The sequence below is a fragment of the Micropterus salmoides genome, unplaced genomic scaffold (genome assembly GCF_014851395.1).
Source record: "Micropterus salmoides isolate LMB-PRFRI ecotype aquatic unplaced genomic scaffold, ASM1485139v1 Ms_hic_scaffold_18, whole genome shotgun sequence".
In the NCBI taxonomy this organism is placed as follows: Eukaryota; Metazoa; Chordata; class Actinopteri; order Centrarchiformes; family Centrarchidae; genus Micropterus; species Micropterus salmoides.
The window spans coordinates 1,376,802-1,389,077 of record NW_024040928.1 but is presented as its reverse complement, the minus strand read 5'-3'; the positions used below and the strand labels follow the sequence as shown (position 1 = coordinate 1,389,077).

Sequence of the window (12,276 nt, the reverse complement as noted above, 5' to 3'; positions counted from 1 at the left end):
GTGTTTTCTGTTCAAATTTTTTGGGACTTTGATGTATCAAACCAAATGAGAAATGTTTAAATGTATGTGAAATTATTTATGGGGACAATTCACAATGAATGTATTGTTGACGTAGCTTTTTATAACTGAATATCTGGTTCTGCACACACAGCTAGGGTTGCCACCTTCAATACAGAAAAGTAAGGGACGCCTGCCGCAGCGGGGGCCAGTGGTGGTATATCATAACATATTAAGTATTAAGATTGATACCAATGGACATTATAATAAGCTATCTACTATTGAAATCAGTGTGAACAGATGCATTCAGTCTCTCTCTGTCACAACTCAACTGACTAATGGTCATATTGTCATAGCTGAATACACAGCTAAGGATGATCATGAACATCATAAACATCAGTGGACCAAAAGTAGGGCCTTGTGTGCAGTATTGGAGCATGTTAGGCCTACTTCCTTTTATAAATGTTTTCTTGTCAGAAGTACACTACTCGTACAACACTGACAGTGAAACTATGAACAGGACTGCTCAGAAAGTTGGATTAACTCGGCAAAGGAGAAGTGCTCACTAGTGCTCCACCCAATCTCCTTCTGCACACCATGGGGATACTTTACAAAACTGTGTGTAGGAATTACTTCTAAAGGTGGAGAAAAACAAAACACAGGAAGTAATATACGAAACACAAAAATATTCTGATTTATAACATGTCCTACGTTGATTATCCTTTACTGATTACAACTCACATCTGGCGCAGGTGAGCAAGCTCCTTGTCCCACCCTTAGTTGCCTACAAATTAGTCAGTGAAACACTCCTCATTAATATTAATACGCACTGACTGCATGAAGATAAGGATGGCAAATTCTGACAGAAAAGCTAATAAAATATTTTTACCCAGCGTGAAATTGAAGCAACGTTTGGCTCAATTTCCTGGGGATAAGGCAATGTACATGTGATAACGGTATATAAAACTGTGCACTCGTATTTGCTCATCTGACAATTGAAATGAACTTTATTTCTTTTTATTGCACATTTCAGGGAATATCACTCAAAGTATTTGTTTATTCATTTAAGAACAGCTGTTCTGTTTTGCAAACTCATGTAATATTTGTTAATGAAAGATTGTGAGCCAGGTTGAAGGATAACATATTTTGGTCCCTTTTATGTTTCCCCCCTAGTTCTTGTATCTTTTCCTCTTAGCTCATCTTTAGCTGGCCTTAACCTAGAACAACTAAGCTAACTGATGTTTAGACTCCATTGCTACGTCATATTGGAATCAATTACTATCCATGAGTTATATTGTAATCTTTGGAGCTAGTAAATTTTGTAAACATTCTTGTAAGACTCAACCTTGTAAGATTCCCAGAGAACTGTCTCGACCTTATCAGTCTAACTGTTGTCTCCCTAACAAGGACAGTTACATGTGAGAAATTACTAGAGCTGGAAGGTCAGTGAACACTTGTAGGGTCAGCTAATGACTCTAAGTTAGACCTGTCTTACCTTTCCCTGTTACATCAATTAAGCCATAGGTGTCATTTACACTGGGGACGCTGGAACCATGTCCCCACCATATTTTGAAATGGCTGATTTTGAAAGCATTTGTTAAAAACATTCTGAAAAGACAAATGAACAAATGAAAATGCTTTGAGAAAGGTTTATTTGAACAATAAGAAAACATGCAATGCAATATAGTTTTCTTCATATAAAAAGTACATTTCCAACCTCTTTTAAATTATATTAAGTTTTATATAACACTACTAATATTTCAATTTATTTTACACAACAGTATACATATCAAACCGTTTTATCCTTCTGCAAGCTGAGTCTCATTTCTCCTGTTTATGTGCGTCTGCATAGCTCAGAGTTACCTTGGAAGACCGCACATTCTCCCGTGAAATTTGTTTTTTAGAAAATCCCAAAGTTTGCTGAGATAGTGGGGTACGTCTTCTTTTGTGCATATGCACCGTTTATAAATGAGGCCTCAGATCCAGGTCCAGTTCAGCAGAGGAGAAGCCTTCCCCTCTTCTCATACAGATCCCCAACATCTTCTCCACCACCACCATTGTCTAGACTCTGGACTATATTGGGGGATTTATATGCCTCTGCAGCATCCCCTCCTTCAAAATACCTTGTCATTATGATAAGGTGTCATCACCATATGACATTACACATTCTCACTCAATAGTCCCTTTTCCACTGGATGGTACCAACTCAACTCGCCTCCACTCTACTCGCCTTTTTTTGATTTTCCATTATGCAATTCTGGTCCCTGGTACCTGGTACCTGGTAGGTTTTTTGGTGTCATCTCCGTTGAGGTTCCAAGTGAGTTGAGGCAATCCCAAAAGGTGACATGAAAACACTGCAGACTACTGATTGGTCAGAGAGAAGTGTCACTATTCACTGCATCATCATTGCGCTCTCCAGATGGGATGTCCTGAACAAAACCGTCACTTTTCAAATAGTTTAGGACATCACTCTCTATATTTATTACTTTATTATTGTTATGGAAACCCGCAAAACATGGTCAAATTAGGAGGTGCAGACATTCCTTCCATTCATAGGATGGCTCCCCGAGCAGTGAGGGGTTCTGTGCCTTGCTCAAGGGCACGTTATCCGTGCTGGACTAAGCTAATGCCAACCCGTATCTAAACTCGCATAGATAAGATGCTTGCCTTTTCGATTTCGATTCCCACTGTAAGACATCCACCATTGTGTCCCTGAGAAAGACACTTAACCCCTAGTTGCTCCAGAGGCGTGTGACCTCTGACATGTATACCATAATATGTATTGTAATTGTAAGTAGCTTTGGATAAAAGCGTCAGCTAAATGAATAAATGTAAATGTATTGTGTATTTGTGTCTCCAGATGGAGCTGTGGGAAGTCTGATAATGTGATGTCAACTTACAGCCACATAATATGGTCTTCATCAGCAGACAAAAGGAGACTTTACTGCAGGTACTGTGACCATAAGTATAGAATTCAGGTGGTTGTATTAGGGGGCAGAGGATATTGAATGTCTCTATCAGAAATGGTCTCTGCTGGTGATGGTAGTGAATATCCTCCTTGATCTTTCTCTGGTCGTCCACTGACTCCTGGTTGATGACCTTTGACCTGTTTTGTGGTAAGTGCTGACTCCCAGTGGCCTGAGGACTTTGGCTAAACTGTGGTTCTGACCAGCTGGCCATGTAAGGGAGACCTGCTGGGATGCTTCTGGGGGTCCCTGTTGAGTTAACAGTGTCAGGGCAGGATTCTCACAATTCACTCCTTTTACCAGACCTGCTACACCTCCCTCTTTCTATCCCCCTCCTCACTGATGAAATGCTCTCTGTAGGAGAGTCCTCACCAGTGATGTTGGGCAACGTGGCTCCGGTACACAGTGGTCTCATACCCTTGTCAGCCTAAACATTAGCTAATGTGTTAAGGAGCAGCACTTTCCACTTCCTGTTCACATATCATTTTCATCATCTTTGATGTGTGGGTCGATGTTACTGATGTGTTGGTTGAAGCTCTTGATGCTGATGCAGTGCTTTATGGTGAGGGTGTAATCCACATACCAGTAGAAGCCATTGTTTTATTTGATTTATTTAACCTTTATTTGAGATGAAGGAAAATCTGTTTTATATCTTTCATACAAATTAGCTACAATGTTGACCACCCAGCTGTTCCTTAAGTTTGCTATTAAAGATTCCCCTTTTACATGTTAGTAATAGTTGGATGACTTGGTCCAAGTTGAAGTTGTTCAGTCTTGCCAGCTGAGGTTCTGTTACTAAGGCAGGTCAGTTTGCTTTCCAATACAATTGTTGCTCATTGGAGGGATGTCAGAAATTGTGTATGGGTATGAAGCAAACCTGAAGTCCATGTGTAATCACAACCAGATTGACCAGCTAGGGAATACCTAAACAAAAATGAGCTCCCTGTTAATCCAATGCTGAAACACTACCTGGCACATAATTTGATTAAAAAACTGAGGATTATGTTAATCGCAAAACTCAAATAATGAAGACTTCTTCAAGACAGGGCCTCAAAATCAGGTAATAAGCATAATAAGCAGGAGTGATTATTAAAATGAGGATCCATTCTTCTAATCAACAATGCAGCATTAATATTCACACATACAGACTTTTCCCTGGCTTTGTATTTCTCTACCTCCACCAAGTGGCTGAATCACCTCATCTACTTGTCACTGGTTCAGAATAAAATCACAACAGAGTCTCATTATACGAGCTTGGTCACATTGTATTCTGTCACACGCACAACCTGAGGTGAACGTTGAATAAAGGGTCAGTGTTAGCAAAACCTTAAGCAGCATAGAAGGTCTACGTTCAGCAGTATGTTGACACCTGACCATTACACCCTTAGACAGTAGTTGAACATGGGCATTAATCTGCTGCTATAACAGCCTCTACTCTTCTGATGTCTTTCCACCACGTGTTAGAACCTGACTGCTGGGATTTGCTCCTTTTCAGCCACAAGAGCATCAGTGAGGCCCAGGGCTCGAGATGGCTTACATACTTTATATCAGACATCACATATTTAATGAGGTAAATGTTTGTGCTGTCATCTACTTACTAAATTTGGTCACCATTAGAAAAGTGTCATCTGACTGGTTGGTGGTGAGGGAGAGAGAGAGGGCAGTAAAAGTGAGTGGTTCAGACAGAAATAAATAATGGTACTGATAATTATAGTCATATTAATAATAGGACAAGTAATAACAATGGTAGCAGTGGGTGTCCAGCAGGAACACGGTGGCAGCAGAAAGCCCACAACCAGAGATCCAGACTGCACATCTCAGAAGCCAGAAACACCTGCAGAAAGCAACAAAAGAGAGGAGAGGGACGAGAAAGCACATTTTCTGATGCTGGACCGCACATCTCCCCATTTTCAGGGGAAAGAAAATGGATGTGAGCAGATGATAGCGAGGTAGAGAAGAAAGAGCCACTTGTTTAAATGGCTTTTTGTGGAGCAGCAGAACTGTGACAACAGCTGCTCTAGAGTGACGTCAAAGTCACATCAATTCCAACCTGAGGTCACATTTAAAATGATCCGATCTGTATCGGATTTGGACCACATATGGAAGTGGCCCAAATCCGAACTGGAAAAGACCAGATTTCATGTGACTAGGCCTGTTCACACGGTCATAAAAAGATCAGATCTGAGTCACATATGGGCAAAAAATAAATAAAAATCTGATTTGGGTCATTTTGACCTGCAGTCTGAACGCAGCCTTAGTTGTGGTTGGATTTTAATTTCGACACTGAGAATGCTTGTCCCATTTTTTTTTTTTTAAATATAAAAGTTTAAGGAATATGAAATATATTACATCACTTCCCTCTGTTTTCTGTGTTGTGATTTGATTTTAATTTGGCACAATGAAAATCTATTCGTTCAGTTTTTAAAACAAAAAGTTGAATAATTCTCCTTTTAACGTGCTTTTCATTTAAAGGATCTGTGTATAATATGTAGTAGTAGTCGTCGTCCTAGTTCCACCAAAACCAGCCATGACTTGGCAGAGATGCTCAAATGTATCTTGAGGTTGAGACTCCTAAACTTTGAAATTCTCTCCCTTTGAACTTAAGCTCTGTGGAAACCTTTAAAAAGCACCTCAATACCCATTTGTTTATACCTGTGTATAATTTTCTTTTATTCTTATTATCAGGAATGGCTGAGTGCATTAACAGAAGAGGGCAGACACTGAGGAGGAGGTTGCAGTGCAAATAAAGATTTATTTCAAACAAGCTAAACAAGCTTACGTGAACACAAGGTGAGCGTCCAAACAAAAGGGGCAATCCAAGAAAAACAGAGTAATCCAAACAGGGAACAAATCCAAAATGCAGAAAAGCCTGTTAGTCGAGGAATAAGCCATGAAGCAAAGAACAGGCAGGAACACTCAGCATAAGACGATGACACCACAAGGACTAAACAGAACTGAGGGCAATATATACACAAGCAGGCAGGACAATTAACACAGGTGAGACACATAAATCAATCAAGCAGACAGGAAACAAAGCTAGACACAAAAAAACAAAAACACACCCATCAAACTGATGACACTACAAAATAAAATAGAAAGTAAAGCTAGCGACAGTACACAAGGACATGTGAAACCAAATACAGAGAACAAGGAGGCAATGATCAACTAACCAAACCTAAACAAAAACAGAGGCAAAGAGTAAAAAAGGAATGGACATAATCAAAATAACAGAAAAATAGCACACAAAAACCCAAGAGCATGACATTATTGTAACTTATTTCTATTTGATGGTGTTTTAATCTGTCTGTACCATGTCCTTAAAAGTCCTTGTCTGTATTTATGTCAGCTGCCTTATTTCTTTTGTGAAGCACTTTATGACGGTTTGCTCTTGGAAGGAGCTATATAAATAAAGTTACTTACTAATGAATCACCATTACTGAAAGTGAGGAAAACAATGCAATGACCAGCTACGTATCGTATACGTCCCTTTTTTTCTTAGTTTCCAGTTTTGAAGACAAAAATGCAGCCATTTTGAAAGATAACCACCTTGACTGTCAAGTAGAAGGGGCACAAAGTATCATTTGTGTATCTCTGGAAGAGCTTTTAAAGTTGTAGAAAATAGCCTTGATGATGTCATCTGGGCCTGGAGACTAGGATACTGCTCAAGCTGCCTATGATGAGTGAATGAGAAGCAATCGATTGATTCTAATCAATTCCAAGCAGCCTGGCAGCTAAAGTTACTGAACAGACCGAATGAAGCGTTCTCTCGTGGGACGTTGGCCCAGGATGAATGACTAATCAGTGCTTTCAAATCACATTTCTGTAACATCTGTTGGGCTTACATTGACTGCTTACATACAAGCATGGGCTTTACTTTAAAATTTAATACACAGTATATAATATGCACACCTTAGCAATATTTTTCTGTTTTAGTATACACCCGAAAACATTTCTCAGTACTCATCCCCTGTTGCCTGAAAAACCCAATGAAAAAAAAATTGATATTCCATGAATTGTCACAATCTTGGATTTGAGTGTGGCGTTTGTTTTGTTAAATGTCCATTTCTGTTTTACCCACTGCCTTTGTGTTCTTGTTTAGGTTTTGTTAGTTGATCGTTGCTTCCTTGTTCTGTTGTATTTAGTTACTTATATTATTGTGTATTGTCGGTAGCTTTACTTCCCATTTTATTTTGTAATCATTGATGTTGGGTGTTTGTCTAGCTTTGTTTCCTGCTTGACTTGATTGCTTATGCGTATCACCTGTGGCTAATTATCCTGCCTGCTTGTGTGTGGTGTGTCCCAGTATATGTTGCCCTCAGTTGTGTTTAGTTTTTGTTGCATTGTGTCATATGTTGAGTGTTCTGCCTAGTGCTCCATTTTCCCTGGATTTCTGGATTGTTCCCTTGTTTGATTTACCCCTGTGTTTGGACTATGTTGCCTTTTATTTGGACATCCCTGTAAGTGACTTATCATTAAATAAACCTGTAAACTGAGCATGTCTGCCTTTTGGGTCCAGGCCTCAGTTTGTCTACTGGTGCACTCAGCCTTCCTGATAGGGATAGCAGAGCTGTCAGCTACCATTTCATGTCTCTATTGTCTCAGGAAAAAATCCAATGGAGTTGGAGAAAAACACTGTTAATGGAAAAACAAACCGAAAGCTCAATGTTCAAAGACCCAGCAGACATTTCAATGTTGAAACAACGTCTAATCCTAGATATTGTGAGGGGCTGACAGATGTAAAGGGATAAGTTACAAAATGAAAATTGAACAGATGTGACGTCATGAAGTAATTAAAGACCATCTCATAGAAAGTCCAACAGTCTTAATTCCTGCTCTGGTTGGCACCCTGGAATTGAAAGGAAACCAAGTCTTTCTTTAGGAGTCGCACAAATTTATACATTAGGATTCGTGAGTCATCTGTGCGAAGGGGTAGCGTATAGCGTTACCTTGGCCATGCTGGCTTAACGTTAGTTAGCTAACTAGCTAAAAAAAGCATGCACTTACGTCACACTTTGTCTTGTGTGCAGGTGGGGAACAGGTATAGGACCCAAACGCAGGACAAGCAGGCGGGACAGATAGTCTTAGAATTTATTAAACTCAAAAGGAACTAAATTTACAGCAGAGTCCAAACTAAGGTTGTCCACAGAGCAGCAAACACAGTCCAAACCAAATGATCCTGGGAAGACAGAACAAAAGGATAACCCAACAAACGAGGTTGCAGAGGCAGGCAAGCAAGACACACAGCAGTGGATGAACATACAACGAACCAGCAACAGCTGAACAGAAGCAACAAACATTTAAACACTGGCTAACGAGGAGGGCGGGAACACAAACAGGTGATACTAATAATGACAGCAGACAGACACAGACAGGCAGGGTGATGAACAGACAGGAACACAGACATACCAAACAGGCCCAAACTAACAGAACTACCAACAAGCCCACAGACAAATACCAACAGAAATATGAATACATATAAACAGACATACAGGGTACAAAAAAACAAGGACACAAGACAAGAATCCAACTGGAACTCAAAACACAGAACCCGACAAGCAGGCAGAGGAATACAGCAGGGAAAACAGAGAGACTAGCAGGCAGGCAGATTACTGAGGGGGGAAAAGACAAAACACAAGTTACTCAACATTAAACATCAGGATAATATAAATAAATTAATGCAAGCAGACAGATCACAAATAAACTAACACCAACAAGGAACACAGACAGAAGCTAAGGTAAAACAGAGCTCAGAGCAGACATGGGCAAAACAACACAGAAGTGCACAGACCAGGAGTAAACACTGACATGAACTAAGGTACAGGACTAAGAACTAAGATACGAGACAAGACGGATACAGATGAATAATAATAATAAAGGCTACACAGAGACTAGAGCAGAATGAACAACATCAGATTATTACAACACAGATTCATAATTAATGAAACTGGCAGAGAACATAAATAGACACCTAGCAAACAGACAGAACTCAAGCATGATGGTACAGAAACTAATACATGAGACTGGAGCAGGACTGAAATCAGGAAAATACCAAAACACCAGCTGACAGATAATAACCAGATAAACAATAACACACTAAAGGTAGCAAGCAAACTGAAAACTAAGTCTAAACTAACACAGCGAAAGGGATTCTAACTAATAAGACAGGGCGGCTAAGGGAGACAAGATAACAGAACAACACAGACCACGAAGACTGGATACAAGACCACAGACTATATAACAGATACCCAACTCATAAATGAATAAACTCAGAGAACTAAATGGAACAGATAACAGGACTAACATGCAGATACAAGACCAAACCCTCAGAATCAAAAACCCAAAAACACAGCACTCAGGACAGGATTGAGACAATTTATTACACATCACACAAACTAAATGCCACCTTTTTATAACTCTGAAAGGTGCATATGAACGCATACAAGTCGTCTAAAGTTCAACATTAATATATAACTTAATGATGATAAAAATAATGCAATTATAAAGAAGCCTTCAGCGTGACCATGGGCTTTTTATGCTGCTCTAGTTGACGAAGTTCTCTTAAGATGCAAAATAAGCACAGTAGACAACAATTCTAGTAACTTTGTATCACCTATTTTGCAAACTTTCAGGTGCATATAAAAGCTACTCAACACTTAGGGTATGAATTCATATTCAGTAACATTTAATTGTTTGTAAGTTAGGTTATTGCGTGGTTTAGGTGCAAGCTGCAAGTCATTTCAACCTGTTTGACAAGAGGTTGTGCCAAAGACCTGCAGTCAATGCCCGGGTTGCTGAAACATTTGCAGGGGACTTCACCTATACAATACAATATACAATCCTGGGCTGGAAACCAGTTAAGTTCAATGCAAGTTATTCTAGTTCAATAGGATACAAGCAGGATGGATCCATGCTTTCATGTTGTTTACACCAAATTCTGACCCTACCATCTGAATGTTTCAGCTGAAAATGACTCATCAGACCAGGCAACGTTTTTCCACTCTTCTGTTGTCCAGTGACTGTGTGAACTGTAGCCTCAGTTTCCTGTTCTCAGCTGACAGGAGTGGCCCCCGGTGTGGTCTTCTGCTGCTGTAGCCCATCTGCTTCAAGGTTGGACGTGTTATGTGTTCAGAGATTTTATTCTGCATAACTTGGTTGTAACGAGTGGTTATTTGAGTTACTGTTGCCTTTCTGTCATCTCGAACCAGTCTGCCCATTCTCCTCTGACCTCTGACCAACAAGGCATTTTCGTCCACATAACTGCTGCTCACTGGATATTTTCTCTTTATCTGACTTTTTCTCTGTAAACCATGCCACGTTCATAGTCACTTAAATCCACTTTCTTCCTCATTCTGATGCTCGGTTTGAACTTCAGCAAGTTGTCTTGACCTCGTCTACATGCCTAAATGCACTGAGTTGCTGCCAAGTGATTGGCTGATTAGCTATTTGTGTTAACAAGCAATTGAACAGGTGTACCTAATAAAGTGGCCAGTGAGTGTATATGCCCTGGAAGTTATTTTTCAGATTATTCCAACACCACATGAATGCAGCAGCAGTACAATGCTGCGGAGGTAACTGAGACATCTGCTACTGGCCGGTTCAAAGAATGACAGGCTGAGGGTCAGGGACATAGTGATGGGGATTATGGCACTTTGAAGGGAGCCGGATCTCATGGCTCATTTCATTTCAGCTCCAAAATGGCTTCATTTAGTTTGATTTCTGCTGGTCACAGCCAAAGATGCATTCTTATTCGTTGCAAGAAATATGCAAAATTCTTCATCTGCAATACATTGAAATATTCGATGGTTAAAAAGTGTATGTCAAGAATAACAAACACCCTACTAATGAAATTTTATGATTAATAAATAATCACACATCTCTACATAGATCCATAGAATATATTTCAATGAAATAGGTTTGACGACTTAATAAAAAAAATATTTTTGCTCTGTTCAAAAGGCTCATTGAGACGACTCATTTGCAACTGACGCATAACTACAGTGGCATTTATGTAATGTGGTATTGAGCTTACATATTCTACCTGCATACAAGCAGAATGCTGAAGCAATGCATTCAAATTAATATTTTATCTTTATTAAGGAGTACTTATGTCATGGAGAAAGTGCATTTTGCAAAAAGTATCAAAACCCAAAAGGTTTGATACTTTTACATGAATCAACTCAAAGGAACCACCCATCACTTATTTGTAATGTGTTTGTTGTGCGCACCAGAGAAACCTAAGACTAAATGACTCGCTCTGTACAGAGTTCGCCGAGGTCGGAGTTTCATCTTTGGGAGTTTGAACTCCAGAGAACAAGATGACAAAGTGCACTCAATTTGTAATTGGAACAGCAGCAGTCGTGCTGTTCACCAGCTCAGCTGGGTTCTGGTGGTGAAACTTCAACACAAAGGTCTATCTGCTTTGTGTGAAATAATGTCTACTCAAAAGTCCACTAACAGGTTCTTTTGGAAGGACAAAAACAGCTTTTTCTGAGCTCTCAGCTGTTTATTGTGAGATGCAGTCAACAGATACTTTAACTGTATATTTACAAAAAAACTAAATCTTATATACATCACACTGCCTCTGTTTGGTTTCATTTATATCTTCATTTATTTTTAATGCAGTAAAGAGCCACAAGTCCACATAGCAACTGTACGTCAAACTGTCTAATAAAAACATGAACCAACACAAACCAAATATAACAAATAAATAAACATTAGTTTTCATCTTTAAGATCTTCCAAAAGGAATTACATCTTATTCTGTATGTCACAACTCTATGGACACAACAGAGCCAGCTTACTGAGAATAGACACGGTCACAAGAGAGATTTTTCACAACCTTGCTCTTGTGAAAGCACTTTGTAACATTGTTTTGAAAAGTGCTCTATGAATAAAGAGTATTATATTATTATAAATGGTGACTTATTAGAAAGTGGTACCCTGAGATTTAAGATTAAAATGGTGTAACTGAGAGTTAATTTCCGGCATCTGTGTCTAAATTAGTCTGCTGTGTTTTCCCTGGGGAGCATGCCCCATTCACAGACAGATAGGCGGGCTCTGTGATTACTGGTTTAGCTGCCGAGTGTTGAGATGTTGTACAGGAGCAGCAGTCCTCCAAGTCCACAGTGACAGCTCCAACTAAGCCACTGTAGTCAGCGACTCCCACCACTTAGCTGCTCCAACACACCCAGTTCACCTTATTAAGCCATTAAGCTTCTCCCCTCAGTGTGTTTCAGGAGCAGCTGAAGGCTCCATAAGCCTTACATCAGCATGCTGTGGGTTGTGTTTGGAAAGGTGGGAGCTTGATAATAATA

General features: G+C 39.6%; 1 long non-coding RNA gene across 1 annotated transcript; it reads right to left on the bottom strand.

Moving 5' to 3' along the window:
• Positions 1-5,691: 5,691 nt before the first annotated feature.
• LOC119908676 lies at positions 5,692-8,359 on the bottom strand. The gene is made up of 2 exons (XR_005445323.1): positions 7,968-8,359; positions 5,692-7,809 (listed from the first exon to the last, which is right to left on the bottom strand). It is a non-coding gene; the product is annotated as an uncharacterized LOC119908676 (long non-coding RNA).
• Between the last annotated feature and the right edge of the window lie 3,917 nt (positions 8,360-12,276).